Source organism: Lissotriton helveticus, chromosome 12, assembly GCF_964261635.1.
Source record: "Lissotriton helveticus chromosome 12, aLisHel1.1, whole genome shotgun sequence".
NCBI classification, from domain to species: domain Eukaryota; kingdom Metazoa; phylum Chordata; class Amphibia; order Caudata; family Salamandridae; genus Lissotriton; species Lissotriton helveticus.
Window position 1 is genome coordinate 810,614,539 of NC_136073.1, and position 19,155 is coordinate 810,633,693.

General features: G+C 44.0%; 1 protein-coding gene across 1 annotated transcript in view; it reads left to right on the forward strand.

Moving 5' to 3' along the window:
* Positions 1 to 2,649: 2,649 nt before the first annotated feature.
* GBA1 (glucosylceramidase beta 1) overlaps positions 2,650 to 19,155 on the forward strand; it is a 107,488-nt gene continuing 90,982 nt past the window's right edge. The window contains exon 1 of the mRNA XM_078671568.1: positions 2,650 to 2,705. The gene's annotated coding sequence lies outside the window, so the exon portion shown is untranslated. The remainder of the gene's footprint in view (positions 2,706 to 19,155) is intronic.

The window sequence follows — 19,155 nt, forward strand, 5'->3', positions numbered from 1 at the left end:
GTATTCATCAAAGATGAGCCCGTCCACGTACACTCGTGGCGCAGTAAACAGGACCTAGCAGTCCCTACTAGTGTAAATGCTACGGCAAACGTAATGATTGGTTTGACAGCTAATACACCCAGCCAAGTATTACTCGCAGAAACTAGTAAGAAACATGGGCAGCTCATTATTTGAGGAGTAGGCAACATGTCAGATGTTAAAATCCAATGTTGGGAAGAACAGATGCCCCAGCCTTTTGCCCCTACTCACCCTTCACCAATCCATCGGAGCCTCTCATTCCTATTTGCTCTTCTTGAAGAACTTTACCGCCATTATTGCAGGCACTCCACAGGTGGGGGGGTGTCTGAGCGCGAGACACGTGCAGCATGGCCTATGACCCCCACAGACTGCACCCATTGGCTGCCCTGTGACACTGCAACCCCCCAGACCCACACGCCGACAGCTCTCGGCCCACCGACAGGAAAATGAGTAAGAGAGCACCAGGGGGGGTCGATCCTTAGGGGGGGCACTTACCGCAGCACAAGGCTTGCTCTTCATTCCTCTGGTTTCCATAAGGGGGTTCGAGACCCTCCGGTGCCGCTAGGAGGGAGGCAGGAGCATGGTCCCGTCCTGTGGGGTCTTCTCATAATGCCGTGTTTTAACATCTCACTAAGGGTATTGCCTCACTTAAGAGCTCTGCAAGGTCTGATCCCCAGTTAGGACGGATTCTTGTGCGCTCCGCAAGAGCTCTGCTAGGCATGTGCAGAGGAGCCGCAAGGCCTCAGAGGTGTCATCCTGCCCCAGGGGTCTCCTCCCTGCCCCGCGGTGTCGGGCGGTTAGATGATAGTCTCGCTCTCGGTGGGCAACCTCTCCTCTCGTGGGGAGCTGTGAAAGGTCTGTCGAGGGTATCTTGACTGCCACAGATGTCTCACCCCGGTCCTGGGGGCCTTTTCGCTACTCACACAGACGGTAAGATGATTCCTGTACAGACTCTACTGCTTTGTTCAAGAGCCCTTCAGGTGCTGCCGAGAGGCGCTGGGCGGCTGCAGACTGGTCCCCCCGACCCCGGGTCGCACCCTCTGATGGCTCTACATAACTTTTCACAGGCCGCCGGACTTGAGCCCTCTGGACAGACGCCCTCTCTATAAATAAGAGGTCTTTGTCTCGAAGATCTTTCAAAAGATGTTTTTTGGCCACAGTCGTCTCATCTTGTTTCCCGCGATCTCTCAACTCCATGGTGAATCCTCTTTGCCCCGCGCTGTGTCCGGTCGTTTCTGCTAGAGCTGTCCTCTCTGCCCCATGGAGTGTGTCATCTATACCCCGCGCTGGCTCATCTCATCCTTGTCCCCTGGGGTCACCTCTCTGTGTTGTCGGAGCCACCCGGCCCGCACACTACAATATAACAGCAGACATCACCCAGGAGGGCGGCCTTCCCTGAAGAGTTAAACAAAATGAAAGAAATAGAAAAAACATCTATTTCTTTCATTTTGGTATAATCGCGGCACCCGTGTTTTACTTGTATTTTTTTAATGTTTAAAAACCCATGATAATTTGTTTCAAATGTATTTATATTCATTATTTAATACACATTTAATTTGATGTGTTAACGTGTAATATTTCTTTAAAGACTAATAACCTTTAAAAATGTTCTATGTACTCTCCCACTAGAAGATCTCCACCTATGTGTGCAACGTTACCAAGAGTCAATTTGCATTCGTATATAGTGTAATAGGAAGCTTCAGTCCCTGATCTGAAGTGGTGGAGGCACATAAGGCTGCACATTGGAGTAAAATTAGTTTTTATATTAACATAAGCTGGACTTTCCAACGACATGTAGAGTGATCAAAGGGCATTTTCGGTGTAGACTCTAAATGAGCATGCACAATACAATCTAAGGGCATATTCCCAAAGGTTAATATAAATGTGCATAGCTACTCATATGTATATTTACTTCTACAACTGTGTGTAATCCTATTTTTTTTTGCTAGCAGCCATTTTCGAAAGTAATTATACCGTTATGTTTGTGCTGTCATTTACACAGCTGCGTGTATTAAGCTTCTGGCGACAAACATTATTTATTTTTGTGATTTCTTTTTTGGGGGGGGGGGGGGGGGGCGGACATGTCCCGGAGGCATTAGAGAGCTTTACAAGAAAGTTACTAAACAATCATTGCAGGAGTACTGTAGAGAGAGGGCCTAAGAAAAATTAAAACCATGCTCAAAGATGCATTCTTCCTCAAATATAGGTTTCGCTTGAAATGGGGTAAAAACACATGCTTGAGAAGGAAGTCCTATCTCACGGTGTAGTATTATCCGCTCTCAGTGTGACACTGACTGTCTGACAGAGCTGTCAAGCTTCCCAGGTCCATGCGTGATGTGCTCCTGCAGTCCAGACGTATTCCCTTTCAATTCTGGTACTTGGTAGTCCTGTTTTATATGGGCGTAAACAAGACAACATTCTCAGAATTCAAAAGAAAACACCCGCATAAGTCACGCATGGATCTGGCAAACTTGGCATCTAAGAGGAAACTATGATGATTAATTAACATATAAATCATTCTCTGCCCACAGCACTTTAACCGCGATGCGCATGAACATTCCCAATCCAAGATGACCGCTGAACAGACTCGGCGGCGTGGGTGTTCAAAGCAGGCGCTGATTGGTCAAAGCTAGAACGTAAAGTCCCAGGACGCGGAAGTGATCGCTGTCACTATTGTTGGCAATGAGGTAAGGAGCAAATATGTGGGTTTGCGAGTTTTGGGAAATGATGGCGTTCGGGTCAGAAGTGCTGGCCGAATGGAGAAGGTGGAAGCAAAACTGACGAAGCAAGTCTGTCAAAGAAGCAGACTGCAAATCAATCAGGTTGGCCATTAAGGGGACCAATCTATTGATGCTTCATATCAAGGAACGCAAACATCACTGGCAAGGATGGACCACAGGGTGATTTGAGACTGAGAGGGCTGCGTTTGTCTTGATGAGAGCGATTTATATCGAAATGAGTTTCTATTGTTTTGTAATACTTTGGTCTTGTGATTCAGGAATCGATATATAACATGCACTACTATTTAGGTAAAGTGAGGGTACAAAAGATTTTAAATAAAATGTAAATTTTTCCTTTATGAATTACATTTAAGGTGATCCCCAGAAGAGAACAGTTAACATAGTATATTGGGATATTTTCTCTGCTTCTGTTGGAGTTAGAGGACACCATCCAGTGCCTGTGTAGATCAGTGTATGTGGTTTTGGACAACCTTTGACCCTCGAAAATGGCAGAACTGAAATTATATAGGTCAAATTAATAAAATAACTCCAGAACTTTAAACATATTCTTGGATTATAATAAGGCTCACAGTTTTTACTGATTTTTGCAGATAAATGCGGACAGAAACAATGTTTCCTGTTTGTATTTATTTTTCAAAGCAGAAAAATTCGGAAAATTGTGCTTCTGGAGGGCGACTCTCTATGTTGTTTTTTTTGTGATTTCCAGAACAACAGCTGAGCTGATAGAATGAGAAGTTGAAAAACTGGTTTAGGTTTCGCTAAATACAGGCATACATTAACATATATTTGTATTATAATGCTGATATTTACCTGTGGGTGGGGTGTTTTGCAATATTTGTCTGCTTAATTTGCTAAAACGCCACAGGCAGCGAAGTATGAGTGCAAGTTTATCAGTTAAATAAATGTGGAAATATACCATTTTACGACTTCATTTATTCACAAAATAAATATAAAAGGAAATGTTAAATAAAAACATAAAACCATGAGGTTCAGTTATAATTGAACTAAATGGATATTATACTCAGGTGTCCAGAAAGCAATTGGAAACACATTCTTCCCATGTAGTGCAGAATTAATCAAGTGGGTCTAAAGTGGCAATGCTCCCACAAACAAAGTTCTGTTGGAGGGCCTCCTGTGGTGGGAGGACTTTCTGCAGCCTCTACAGCTCCTAGGTAATCTTTACACTCAGTGGGGCTGTATAACTATAACAAACCATTTTTAGGTGGCAGCTTATCAGCTAACGACATCTTGGGGACATTCGCTTCCCTTGCCCATACCCTATTTAGTGTATTCTTCCACCAGTACTGAATTTCTGTGAACAGGCCTTTAAATCTTGTTCTTATCTTAGCACATTAGCTGTGCATTCAAAGATTGAAGGCAAATGTTAGGCTCCGTCTTCCAGGGAGCTTGGTGTTTACTTTTCTTAATCTGATTTCAAAGTGAAAGGATTTATGTGACAATCGTGCTGGCTACTCGGGGTGTGCTATAGGATGTTCTTTTTTTTCTTTCTAGCACAAAACAAAATATAAGTGTCTGTAAATTAACTGTGCAGATATTTCAGAATATGGAAAGCACAAATGAAGCACATTTTTGGGTAATTCTTAAGTGTAGTGGAAACACATATTTCAATACGATCAAAGGAAATCAATTCACTAGGTGATGACATTTCAACACATTGTGGTTTATGTGATTTATACGTTTACTCTATGCCACTTTACTCTACCCCACTCGACAATACTATGCCAGTGCACTTTACCCCACTCTATGTACCGCTGCACTCTTTGCCTCTGCTGGGCTCTATTCTATGCCACTGCTCTCTGTTACTCTACGCCAATTATCTGTATAGCACTACACTCTACCCTGCTCTACTTTGCAGCACTCCACTGTAACCTGTTCTGCACCACTGCACTCCATGCCACTGCACTCTATACTGCACTACTCCACTCTACCCTGCACTACTCCACTCTACGACACAGCACTCTACCCTGACCCTGTACTCCACTCTATACCACTCCACTGTACAACACTCTATTCCACTTTGACACTACTCAACACTATGCCACTCTATTCTTCTTCCTCTATGCCACTCCATGCCACTTTACTCCACTCTATTCTATGACACCCAACTCCACTTTGCTCCCCTCCACTGCTCAAATCTACACCACTCCACACGACTCCATTCTATGCCATTCCACTCTACATCACCCTATACCACTCTATGAAATTTCACTCTCCCACAGTACTCCACTTTAAGACAATCTACTCTGCTCTTCATTACTCTACTCTACGCAATACCCTTTACACTACTCCACCCTACACATCTCCACGCCACTCTGTCACTCCACTCTATGTCCTTCCACTCTACAACACCCTACTCCCTCCAAGACACTCCACAACAGTCTACGCCACTTCACGCCACTGTATGGACTCTCTGTGCGACTCCATAACACTCCAAAGTACCCTGCTTTACGACACTCCACACCACTCTCCTTTGCCCCCTAACTTTTAGCCATGCTGTACTGCACCCACGCTGGTGTACAATATGGCTAAACATATTGGCAAAGCCAATAGCTCTGGCATTGGTGAGACCTATTAGCTCTTCTAATGCTTGTTAAAGGATGGTTTCTAGCCTGCCCCACCCCATGACCTTTATCTTTGTATGAGTGAGAGTTTCACCTGACTTCCAAAATGTGTGAAACACGTTTGCAATGAGTGATACTTGAAGTCTATATCTACGAAAGCTGACGTGGGCCTGCCGGCTGCCAATAATACTCTGGGGTTGCTTTGGGGAATGATTTATTGTTTTGACCTCCCTGGACTTGTGCCTAGTGACCCGTGTAGTCTGCCTAGGTTTGTGCAGCCAGGTGACATAACCGGTCCTGCCCCATCCACCCCTTCATGAACTGGCTGGCACCCCTTCACACCAAACGTCTGCTTTTTGTCTACATTGTGATTACCCACCCTTGTTTAGACAGTTACAGTTAGTTAACCTGTAAGAAATGCCAGTGATAGAGCGCGCGAGGCCACCCGACCAATAGTTTTCGCCGTTTCCGGCTTCAGGGCCCATATACTTTTCAAAATCACCATATACCTCGATCAGGTGACTTCACGAGCTCTACCAGGTTGTGTGTGTGTGTTCCCTACTATTATTTTCAGTGCACCCGACTTACCATCCACCGATGCGGGTACCTAATGACCACAATGAATCAGGGAGCTAGCTGTAAAGAAAGGCAACAAAATACAAACCCAACCAACAACATTCAAATACTGTTTAAATGACCACGGACAACTGGAAGTTTTAAAAATGTTTATCTAAAGTTCATTATTTTCTTGCATGAGGTACAGTAAAATAAGGCAATCAATAACCAAGATAACGTAAATTATATAGCTATAAAGAAATAATGACAGAGTAATCATTGAAGTACTGATAAAATGTAACGAGAAAAATACTATGCAATTCAGTATTATCTAAACATGGGCAGACTAAGTGTGGGTAACTATAGGAGGGCCTACAATGAGTAACACGCTTCACTTAAAGTAAAGGGGCCTTTGAACAGTCTAGGCAATGAAGTTCTAGACCATATCAGAAAATGACAAACTGCAATGCAAAATATAATTTCTAACAAGTGAGAAGACATAGGAACAAACTTATGAAAATATGTAATTGACTTTCAATAGTTGCGGAAAGGCATGGAAAATATAACATATGCAATGATGAACTTTATTAAAGCAAAAGTTAGAAATTCAGAAGGTGCAAGATTTTAAGAGTTTCAGAGCAATATTTACCTAGAAAGGTGTGGAAACCAAACCCTGGCCACGGGTCAGTTAAGGACAGGAAACCCTCAAGGAAGGATACCCCTCAAAGGACAGCAGGTGCAGAATGGACACCCAGGACAGAACAGGATACCCTCGGAATAGGAATCAGGACAGGACCCTCAGGACAGGACAGCAAACCCTCAGGACAGGACCTCTTCAGGACAGGACCGGAACCCACAGTTCGGAAGCAACGCCTGCGCTCCACCCGCTCTGCAGCTATCGATCAAGACCCCGATTGGGTCAGCGAACTCCCAGCTAAGTGCTTCGCCAGCACTTTAAGGTTCAGTAGAACCTCAGTCTATGGTCAAATTCGGACAGAGTGCTTTGCAGCGCTCTGTATCTTCAGTCACCTATTGAGTGCGTTGGGTCAGTGACAGGTCAGCTAAACCAGACAAGTCGGACGGCTCCCTAGGGGAACCCAGGGTAGATATACAGTTTGGGGACAGCGTACCACCCCCCAATGTTGCAAAGTGTCAGAATCCCTCAATTTGTATTGGTCCTAAGGTAGGATTTGGGTAACACACCAATCATAACAGTCTATTTGTATGCCACATTAACATATTTTGGTACCGCCTAGTGGGATAGTGGTTCCCATGAGAGACTACACGGCAAGCAGCAATACAATTACATTGTAACATATAAGGAGCCACATTCGCTGTTCTCGCAGGGCAGAGGTGACTTTCTCAGGAGCATCTCGCCCATCGCTGCCAACTGGCTATGTTCCATCAGTCAAGGTCTGCTGTGCCTCGGCAAGTCGCGCAGGCGCAGAAAGGACCTCCAAGATGGTTCCCGGTACAGACAAAACCCCATTCCCCGCGGTACATAAAAAGTAAGCGAAAAACAAATTAATACATAGTAATGTCATTATGAAAACACATCACAGGATTTGTACTTTTAACTCATCATCAAGAAATAAAACTATTGCGTTTAAATGTTAGCCACATTGATACAGTCACAAGAGCAGTGGCACGAGCAGTACCACATGATAAGCACAGCTATGAATTACGCATGCGCATAACTTTCCCTCCACTTCTGCAGACGCGTCAGGACACGTGAGTGTGGCTGACGCATGCGCAGTAACTAAAATACAAGCGGCGGCCATGTTAAATACACGGATTAAAATAGTTAGGAATACACATAGGCAAGCGTCATAAACTTTACTCAAACTTAATATAAATGTTAGTAAGACGTACATTGATTACCTTGTTATACATAAACGAGGTTCTTGACTTCGGCAAGCCGCAAAATATGCGAAGCTTTGCTTCATCAATCCCCTCTTTGATGATATTTACTATCATCACAAAATATAATGGAACCAGATGCCAACTTTCTTTCACACTTTATAAAGTTCTATTTCTTCCAGCAATCGTTCTAACTTTTCTCTTTCAGTTCTAGTAGGGTGAGAAGTCTTCACCTTTTTGTATATCTGGTCATTCACTTCCTCTAATTCAATCTCATCCACACTTCGTTTCACTCCTCTTGCATTTACCTCGTGCTTTTTGGTGCGCTTGTGGTATTTACAGCACAAGAAAATGAAAAGTATAATAAGACCTATAATACCAATTGGCATCAGTATTTTGAACAATAAGCTTTTACCTATGCTAGCAAGCCAATGACCTACATTTGAGAGACCATCTACCAGTCTCTTCCAGGCATTATCAACCTCGAGTGGTTTGAGTTCCTTTGTCAAATTAGTAATGTTTTTCACATATCTTTTGATCTGTACACTTTTATCCGGAATATAAGTGCAACAATGTTGCGCCTTCAACATCCGGCAGACTCCGCCCTCTTTCGCTAATAAGGTGTCAAGAGCAAGTCGATTCTGCAAAACCATTGATCTGATCGCAACCATTTCAGTATTGACCAGCAGAAATCCATGAGCTGTTTCAGTAGACAGCACATCCACTATAGTAGACAATTTGCAAATTCTGTGAGTGTTCAGAACCACTCCCACTCCAGGTATCAGTGCACTGAAAATACTACCCATAATTTCACCTATACTTTCTCTTTTACTACGCACTAAGCCATTAGTATCTTCATTGCTTCCAGCTTTCCCATTCACATGGTATATTTTCGGGAAGACAATGCCAAAGTAGCAGCTTCCATACCAGTGATCCGGCAATTTGAAATAAGCCTTGTCCCCACAAATAAAATAAATTCCAGGAAACACAGGCTCTGACCCATTTTTGAAACCCCAACCTCCAATTACCTTGTAATTATGTTCACATTCACTGGAACCAATGAAAACATTATTATAATAGCTAGTCTTCTCGCGGTGAAGACATAGCTTGCCTTTCTTTTCAAAATCCAGCAACAGAGCAGGACCCGCTCCACCAGATGAGGTGCCTTCCATGTTCTCTGCCCACTTTGGCTTTTTTCTGACTTTCGTCATTAGCCTTCTTTTGAATTTTAATTCTTCTTTTCTCTGCCATGTTCAGGAACATTTTTTCCTGCTCACGCAAAGAACAAGTCAAGTTATCTCTGTGTGCGTCTGCTATGTCAATGTTACCTATAGTCAGAAAGTAGTCGCCCATATATCTTATGGTGTCACTTTTGGTATGTACAGGATTCAAGTTCCCACGTATCGGAAGTTCAGAAAAGATCACGTCATTATTAGAGTAATAGTACTGTAATGGTCCTCTTTTGTAAAATAAACTAGCTAAAATGCTACAGGAGATTCCATATGTCAATGGCAGGTGATGGTATGTCACGCCTTCAGCCACAGAAGTAGGTAGCTTCATGCAGACATAGCAATCTTCAATTTCCATAGTCTCTACATAGTGTATTAACAAGTTTGCAAAAACATTTAAGTGTGTCCTGTTCTTAATTCCATGATAATGTAGTCCTCCCTCATCTGATGCTTCTAAGTCTCGTTTTGTTTGTCTCAGTGCTCTCTCATGTCTTGCTACACTCTGTGTTGTCAACTCCTCACTGTCAGTATTTACAGTTTCAGTAGGGACAATGTTAGTATCTTTACTTACAGCAAAGGGAATGAAAATTGTTAGTCCTATCCAGATGACTATCAGTACTACTACACTACATATACACACCTTGCAACACGTCTTAAAACGGCTGCAACTAGGTCTACCATTCACTGTTGAATCAGACATTTTGGCTCAGAAGGAGTTTCTCGACCCCTCTTTTTGGCTTTACACAACTAGCTTACTTTGTGCAAATTCACGGTGGTTCGTCTTCTTCTTCAGCTGAGTACTCAGGGACGGGCTCTCCGTCGCTCACGTCAGTTATATCAAGATCTTCAAGTTCTTCCAAAACCAGTGTCCATTCAGGAGACTTGTACTTTTTGTTTTGTCTTTTTATTCGTTCACTCCTTCTTTTGGAAGAGTTTTCTTCTTGCTCTGCTATCCGAGCACTTCTTCTTGCTTCTGCACGTTTTTCTTCCACTGTCTTTATCCTTAGCCTCAATCTTTTTACAAACCTAGGCTCAAGGTTGTTTCTTTTCTTTAGTCTCTTAGTCGGTACTTGGACTTCACTTTCTTCTCTTATTCTCTTGTTCTCTTTAGCTTGTGGCAATTCTTCTCCACTTTCTTCTTCTACTTCCCCTATCTGGCTAGTTCCCGGGCTAGCATCAAATTCTTCTGCCTGGTTGCTAATCTGGCCTTGTTCAGGAATATTTTGTTTTTGGCTTTCGATTGTCTCTGTTTCTGTTTCTGTTTCCTGAACCCGTTCTTCTAACCCTCTCTGATCCTGTTCAAGCACTTCGATCTCTTGATTTTCTTCTGCTCGAACTATCACTCTATTTCTAGTCTCTCCCTTATCTGCATCAGGTGTTAGCGGTGGTTTATCGAACACCTGTTCTGTCCCTGTCTGACCTTCTCCTTCCTCAGTTTTGATGTGAATCTCAAGCGGCTGAGGTTCTTCGCCTGTGCCTTGCTTTTCCTGGCTAATCCACTCTCTACCTTCACAAAGTCGTTCTCTTGTTCTGATGGGATCTTCGGTCAGATCAATCATCGGTATCCATTCTTCTGGCCATATGCTTGGCAGCTCGTCTTCAGCTACTCCTGGCTCAGTTTCCTGGACCTCTTCAGCAGGCTGGATTCTTGGCAGTTCGTAGTCAACTACTCCTGGGCCAACGTCTGCTGTTCCTGCAACCTGACTGGTGCTGGGCTGCTCGTTGTCAGCTGCTTCTGGACTGGCTCCTGCAGGGTCCTCTGCTGGTTGCCCTTCTTCTGCAAATTCTTTGTCTGGTAATACCTTCTGGGTGTGTCCAGCGTGGATCCACTGGGGAACACCTGCGACCTTCACTGCAGTGGTTGTTACCAGGATTACTTGGCGTTTCTTTCCCCACCTTGGTGCCAGACAATTTGCTCGAGTGTGCTTCTTTATTTTGACCCAGTCTCCTGGAACCAAGCTGTGGAGAGGAGTCGTTGGATTGAGGATGCCGTCGTCTCCAATCTGGCGAGAGATAGAACGCACTTGGTCACCCAATCTTCTGCAGTATTCAAGCACCAAATCATCAGTAATACTCAACAGTTTGCTTCCTGGCACCCATGCTTGTCTCATCACTCTTCCCATAATGATTTCATGGGGACTTAGGCCTGTCTTGCGGTCAGGAACACTTCTCAGTCCCATCAGGACCAGAGGCAGGGCCTTTACCCAGGTCATGCCAGTAGCATTTGTCAGTTTTGCTAGTCTGTTTTTGATAGTTCCATTTACTTGTTCCACTATTCCAGAAGCCTCTGGGTGGTATGCACAATGCAGTTTCTGTCTTATTCCAAAGGCCTTACAGAGTTCAGCCAGTATTTCATTCTGGAAATGTCCACCCTTATCTGATTCAATAATGTATGGTATCCCGAATCTAGGTATCAGTTCTTTTAGTAAACACTTCGCTACTGTCAATGCGTCACTTTGGGGAGTAGGGTAAGCTTCTACCCATTTTGAAAATACGCAAACAATGACAAGGACATATCGCTTCCCTTCACAACGGGGCATGGTGATGAAATCAATCTGTATCCTTACAAAGGGACCCCCTGATCTCCCAATCTTGCTCAGTTCAACCATTGTCCTCTTGCCTGGGTTCATCTGTTGACATGACAGGCACCTCTGGCAGAGGGACTCTGCTACCTTCCTGAACTTTTTACTGTACCAAGTCTGTTGAAATACCAGAATCATGGCATCCCTACCAATGTGTGATCCTTCGTGTATTAATCTTGCCATTGTGCCAAGCAAGTGTCGGGGTAACACAGGCATACCAGTTGGGCCCAAAATCACACCATCCACACGTCTCGGTCTACACCCATCCTCCTTCCATTTCTCTCTTTCTTGCCAAGGAGCCGATTCCTGCCATTCTCTCACTTCATCCCATGTAGGCACTTCTTCAAACACCTGAAGCTGGCAGCTGGTTCCTGGCCCCCCTCGTTTTGGATTTACAATATACCGATCTTTGGCGCACCATTGGGCCACTCGATCAGCATAATCGTTTCCCAGTGATACTTTGTCCATGCTCTTTTTATGAGCAGCACATTTTACCACTGCCAGTTCTTTGGGCAACTGGATGGCCTCTAAAAGGTCATGAACAACCTTTGCATTCCGAATGGGAGTACCTGAGGAAGTCATGAATTCCCTCTGTAGCCACAATTGGCCAAAGTCATGCACAACTCCATAACAGTACTGACTGTCAGTATACACTGTTATGCGTAAGTTCTTCCCTATTTTGCAAGCTTTTATCATAGCAATTAATTCGGCTACTTGTGCAGACTTGATGTTATATAGGTAACCTGCTTCTTCAATTTTGGTTAAGGAGACTACAGCATAGGCAGCACTCAGGCCTCCTAGTTCATGTCTTAGACAGGAACCATCCACAAATAATTCCTTGTCATGCACAGGCAATGGCGTTTCCTTTATGTCTGGGCGTGGTTTAGTATTGAACTCCGTTAGGTCAATGCAATCATGTTCATCATCATCCCCACCTTCCATTTCCAAGGGGTCGGGGAGCAAAGTGGCAGGGTTCAGAATACCGCACCTAACAATGCTTACATTTGCTGCACCCACAAGAATCCTCTCGTATTTAGTCAGCCGACTAGGGGTGAGATACTGCGTTTTAGTTCTGGTCAATAGAATTACTACTCCATGCGAAACATACACAGTCACAGGATGTCCCATGACAATGGACTCACTTTGTTCTAAACTTGCACAGGTAGCAGCTACCGCTTTCAGACATCCTGGTAAACCAGCAGCTACTGGGTCCAAAGTGGCAGAGAAATAGGCTACAGGCCTTCTGGTCGTGCCATGTTCTTGAGTCAGGACTGACAATGCGCAATTATCGCGAGTGTCACAAAATAGGGCAAACTCTTTGGAATAATCTGGCATTCCCAGCGCAGGGGCTGTACACAGACAGTTTTTCAGTCTTGTGAAAGCCATTAGGCTTTCATCGTCCCACTCTACAATATCTGGCATTCCTCTCGTGGTCATTTTTATCAAAGGCCTGGCTAAGGCTGCAAATCCCAGAATCCACTGCCTACAGTAGCCTAGTACACCCAGGAACATCCTGACATCTTTTTGAGTACGGGGCAACTGCATCTTTTGAATCATTCTCACTCTTTCTGATGTGACTTTTCTGACACCCTTTTCTATCTGGTGTCCTAGATATTTCACTGATTTTGCACAGAACTGTAGTTTGTCAGGGGCCACTTTATGCCCTTTCTCACACAGATGATTTAGGAGGGCAATGGTGTCAACTACACAGTCCCTATGACTTTTAGACGCCAGTAGAAGGTCGTCTATGTACTGCACTAAGACCGAATTCCCAGGTAAGATCAAAGTCTCTAGACATTTTTTCAAGATCTGATTAAAGATAGAGGGGCTCTCTGTATACCCTTGAGGGACCCTGTTCCAGCAATACACGTGACCTTCGAAGGCAAATGAGAAAAGAAATTTGCTGTCTGGGTGCAGGGGTATCGAAAAGAATGCATGACATAAATCAATCACAGTGAACCACTCGGCATCCCAAGGAATCTGGTACAATATCACTGCTGGGTTCGGGACAATAGGGCAGCAAGGAACTACAATTTTGTTTACCTTTCTTAGGTCCTGCACTACCCTATACTTGCCGCTAGGCTTCTTGATGCCCATAATCGGTGAGTTGCATGGGCTGCTCATTACTTCCTGTATGATGTCTCCTTCTAATAATTTTTGAATTTCCAGAGTGACACCTGCTTTCACTTCAGCATTCATTCGGTAGGGCCTAGTGTTAGGATACACTGCATTGTCCTTGATGGCTATCTGTATGGGGTCCACATCTTTCATCAACCCCACATCTTTTCCAGTGAAATCCCACACCTCTGGCTTTACTGCTTCCTGGAGTTCTTGGGGCAAGTCCTGCAGGGTCAATCTTTTAATTTCTGAGTCAGGTCTAAGTAACAATAGTTTATAAATGCCATCTTCATCTGGGGTCTGTATTTCAACACCCTTTGGTGTGCAAAAGATGGTACAGTTCATTTTGCACAGCAAATCACGACCCAGTAGATTCACTGGACTGGTGTCACAGACGACAAATCTATGCATCTGTTTAAAATTTCCAATTGAAATCTCCATTGGTTCGGTAACAGGAGTACTAATCAATTGATTAGATACACCCACTACTTGGATATTTTCTCCCGAGAGGGGTAGGTTTGGAACGTCCACTGTTCTTACAGTAGAACGGGTAGCGCCAGTGTCCAACAGAAAGGTGACATCATTTCCGTCAACCTTTCCTTCAATGTATGGTCCAGTCTGGTCTACCGGCAAGGAAGCGCCAAGTACGCACTCCTCGTCCTCCCCTCTCAGGCCCCGTCAGTCCTGATCATTACAAAGGAAGGTATCATTTAGCAGATACTGCGAAGTTGCTGTATTTCTGTTCTCCCCACTTTCCCAAACTTCTATCTCCTCACCCTCTGCCTGTCTTCCCCTGTATACCTGCTTGGGTGCTCGAGGTACCTGGACTGTTTTTACCTGGGGTTGAGTCTTTCTTGGTCTTTCCTTCTGCGTCTGTGGAGTTAAATCAGGAGTTTTTGCATTATTATCTAATAATTGGGGACACTCGTTTCGCCAGTGTCCAATTTCGCCGCACTGATGGCAGGGAAATTTCTTCATAGCCTCTTCCCTGCTAAATTTGGGCCGGGGCTTTCCTCCACCCCCTCCCCCAGGATTTTGGTTCTCAGCATTTTTAACCATGTTACTCAATTGTTTTTCCTGCTGTTCTGCGAGCTTCACCTGAGCCCACATCACCTTTTCCTTAAGGGCCTTTTTCTTTTCTGCCATCTCGTCCTCACAGTACTTAGCGTACCGCAGGACCTCATCCATCTTCTTTGTATGCCAACAGATTTTATTATCTTTTATCCACTGACAAATTTCAGGTCTTAACCCATTTACAAACCTGTAAATAAAGTGTGTCATGTCCTTCAAATCGATGTTATCAATACCACTGTATGTTTTAAATACCTGCAATAACCTCTCATAGAAGGAGTGCACTGTCTCGTCCCTTTCCTGTGTTGTTCTATCTATTTTTGTCCAATCAGTTTCCTTTGCGGGCACCTTTTCTTTCAAATGCTGAATTACCTGCTCATATTTTCGCATGACATCCTTTGATGGCTCCCCTGTTTCCTTATTTCTTGGGTACTCCTCACTAGGCCAGTCTATGGCTATTTTACACTGGGTCCATAAATCTACTGGAACCACAATGTCGAAAAACCCATCCAGGTCTTTCCACAGACATTTCTGTACCTTCACGAACCTCTCCACCTGCCTGTACCAGTCAACTGGTTTCTCTCGTAATTTTGGAAAATCGTTCGTGAAGGACACAATATCCTGTCTAGACCAGGGGACATGCACATATTTCCCTCCTGGAACTTCGCGCATGGGGCATAACTGCTCAGGTTTTTCTACCTCCCTTAAAGCAAATTCAGGAGTCACTTGTCGGGAGCGAGCCTCTTCCCTCTTTTTCGCCCACCTGCTTCTCCATCTTTCCACATCTCCCCATTTCTGCAGTACCCCCATTAATTCTTTAATCTGCAACTTTTTTCCTGCCACATTCAGGTGCTCTATATCTTTGTCTGAGAAGTCTGCTCTGTACGGTTTTTGTAAGGGCTTGGATTTTGAGATATCTACCCCCATACTAACTGCTGTTTCGGTCAGTTTTTCGTGGAGCACTCTGGTGTTCCTTGTAAAGCTTTTACATATGAACGACAATTCTTCTTCAGAGTAAGTGTTCAATCGATCCAACCCCACATTTCCTGCCATTAATTCTTCTATTTCTACCCTCAGCTTGTAGAGGTCTAAAGATTTCGTTTGCGGAGTCTGTTTCTCTAATTCACGACTCCAACTCTCAATTTCATCCGGAGTTACCAGAGAGACATTCCTAGTACCTGTTGCTGATTCTAATTTAATCTCTTTCGCATTAAAAGGGTTATGCCTCTGCTGCATTCCCTTTCCGGTCGGTTTGTTTGGCAAGTCCAAGAACGCAACTTCAGACTCGCACTCACTGGACTGATCATCTATGATTATCGGTTCCTGTCTCGGGGGTGCCATGACTGGGGTCATAACTGGAGTAATCGGATTTCCCTGACCATTTCCGTATAACGGGACCACCGGTCCAATAGTTACTGGAATAGTCAATGCCTCAGGACTGGTATTTAACTGGGAGATTTTCTGAATTATTTCTGTCCTTTGTCTAGTTAGAGCCTCTTGCTCCTTTTCCACTAGTATCCTTCTTAAAGTTGTGTCATGTAATATCTGTGGGGTCAATGGAGGAGTAAAACTCGGGGCAGTAGGATGCGTTTCACTTGGTCCTCCACCATAATTTGGTTTCGGGAATAAAGTTCCAGTGTTAAAGGACCTGCGTTCTTCCTCATATGGAGGCTGAACAAAAGGCAATCCTGAATTCAATGGTTTTTCTTCTTTTTCATACAGGGGTCTGGGAAGGAACATTTTTGTACGTGAGTATTTTTCTTCCTGACTTACGGGCACTTTGGGATATATATCCCTTGTTTCCGTCGGTTCTGGTTTCTCAAAATAGGGTAACCCTTGACCACCCCCTCCCAGTCCTAGGGACCTGTCTTCTTCCTTGAGGAAGTGGCGTCGGGGAGCATCTCCTACACTGGAAGGTCGGGTTCCCTCATTATAAGGTGGCGGACTTCTGGTACAAATGTCATCTATCAATTCATCATCTGATTCCCCCGGGGCCCCCCAATGTTTACATTTTTCAGTACTTTTCTCACCCGCTGCAGAGTTATGACATGCTGGCATCATGGGAAACAGACCCTCAACAATCATGCTCTGCCTCCACTGTTTCATCCTTTTATCCCTGGACTCCTGTTTCAGCCTGGGGTACCACTTGGTCAAACCCTTGTCCATTCGGGGTCTTTCTCTTTCAAAAGCCTCAATCTCCCATTCCTCTAATGCCTCATACTGCGTTAGTCTTGGCCTGGGATGCAGTTCATTCATTCGGGTTCTTAAATTAAATAAGATCCCACCATTGAAAGTACCATCTAACGGAAAAGCCAATACTCCGTCATCTTTTGTGTACTTCACCCAATTCTCCAACCACACACAGGTATTGTACCCTCGGTCAAACATCATGAATGAGGCGGGAGTATTGGGTGGTGGGACAAGAACACCTTCTCTAGATTTAATCGGTTTGTCCGTTTTAAAATAATTTTTCACCTTACTTACAAGGGACATTTTTCTCTTTGTTCCGTACATAATATCGTATCTATTAGTCTTCCACTGATCCCTTTCAAACCCTAGGTGCCTTGGATCAGGTCGAGTTCCTGTAGTCTGCGAGTGCCACATACGACTTCTACGCTAAACTTTGTTTACAAACTACCTCCAATCAGAACGCGCTTCAGAAATTCGTGCAACCAATGGGTGCGCGACACTAAATAAGCTCCGCCAATGGGTGCGCGGCCCCTTCGTGAGACAGTTCCCACGCTCCGGCGCTCACCCCTCCTTTACAAACTCAGCTCCGCTACCCGCCCGCTGCTTCTACCAATCCCAGCGCGGCACAGAGTGACGTCAGAGACGCTTCGCGGCTGACCCCCTCCCTTCACAAGGTAACGGAAACTTTCTTTCTTTTAAAGTGCTCAGTGCTTGGTTATTTTACAACAAATACACATTCGCCACAGTGCTCAAGTGTCTAGACAGAGAAAGAATTGTTTTACTGCAAGTAAACTACTTCCATTTACTTTTCACTCGCTGCGGGCAGATCTCTTCCGCCTACCCTTCACTCTAGCATCGGTGAACCTGTTATTCCCCTAAACTCATCCACTTCTTTCCGGGATATATTCCGAGTTTAAGGTCTCTCAGCGGACCCCTCTGCTTTCACGCTAGCTCCGAGGAACCTGCTACTCTTCCGATGTGACCCTTACTAGGTTACGCCACTATGGGAATTTTGCCAATGAACCCCGTTACTGTCATTTATTCACACATGTATTCAGAAAAACCCTAGTTAGTGCTTCCCGGTTATCCTAACCTGCACCTAACTTTCCTCGAGCCTGTGACCTCAGGACAATGGATTCTATTCACCACTTGCCCTTTCAATTCCCCGGGGAGTTCGGACAACATGAAACGATACGGTTTACAAATGCATGGATTAGTACATATAACAATATAAGAACAAGAATAATACCAATGCAAAAATTCATGAGTTTCAGCAGCGTATTCACAAGAGAATGATCAGGTCTCTTAGAACAGCCGCTCTTCTAGCAGCATCAATATACTAGCAGCTTCCGACTCAACTAGTCCAACTAATCCCTGCCTTACTCTCAACTAGTCCCTAACCATCCTCTAGCTACCAGAAAACTGATAGAGCGCGCGAGGCCACCCGACCAATAGTTTTCGCCGTTTCCGGCTTCAGGGCCCATATACTTTTCAAAATCACCATATACCTCGATCAGGTGACTTCACGAGCTCTACCAGGTTGTGTGTGTGTGTTCCCTACTATTATTTTCAGTGCACCTGACTTACCATCCACCGATGCGGGTACCTAATGACCACAATGAATCAGGGAGCTAGCTGTAAAGAAAGGCAACAAAATACAAACCCAACCAACAACATTCAAATACTGTTTAAATGACCACGGACAACTGGAAGTTTTAAAAATGTTTATCTAAAGTTCATTATTTTCTTGCATGAGGTACAGTAAAATAAGGCAATCAATAACCAAGATAACGTAAATTATATAGTTATAAAGAAATAATGACAGAGTAATCATTGAAGTACTGATAAAATGTAACGAGAAAAATACTATGCAATTCAGTATTATCTAAACATGGGCAGACTAAGTGTGGGTAACTATAGGAGGGCCTACAATGAGTAACACGCTTCACTTAAAGTAAAGGGGCCTTTGAACAGTCTAGGCAATGAAGTTCTAGACCATATCAGAAAATGACAAACTGCAATGCAAAATATAATTTCTAACAAGTGAGAAGACATAGGAACAAACTTATGAAAACATGTAATTGACTTTCAATAGTTGCGGAAAGGCATGGAAAATATAACATATGCAATGATGAACTTTATTAAAGCAAAAGTTAGAAATTCAGAAGGTGCAAGATTTTAAGAGTTTCAGAGCAATATTTACCTAGAA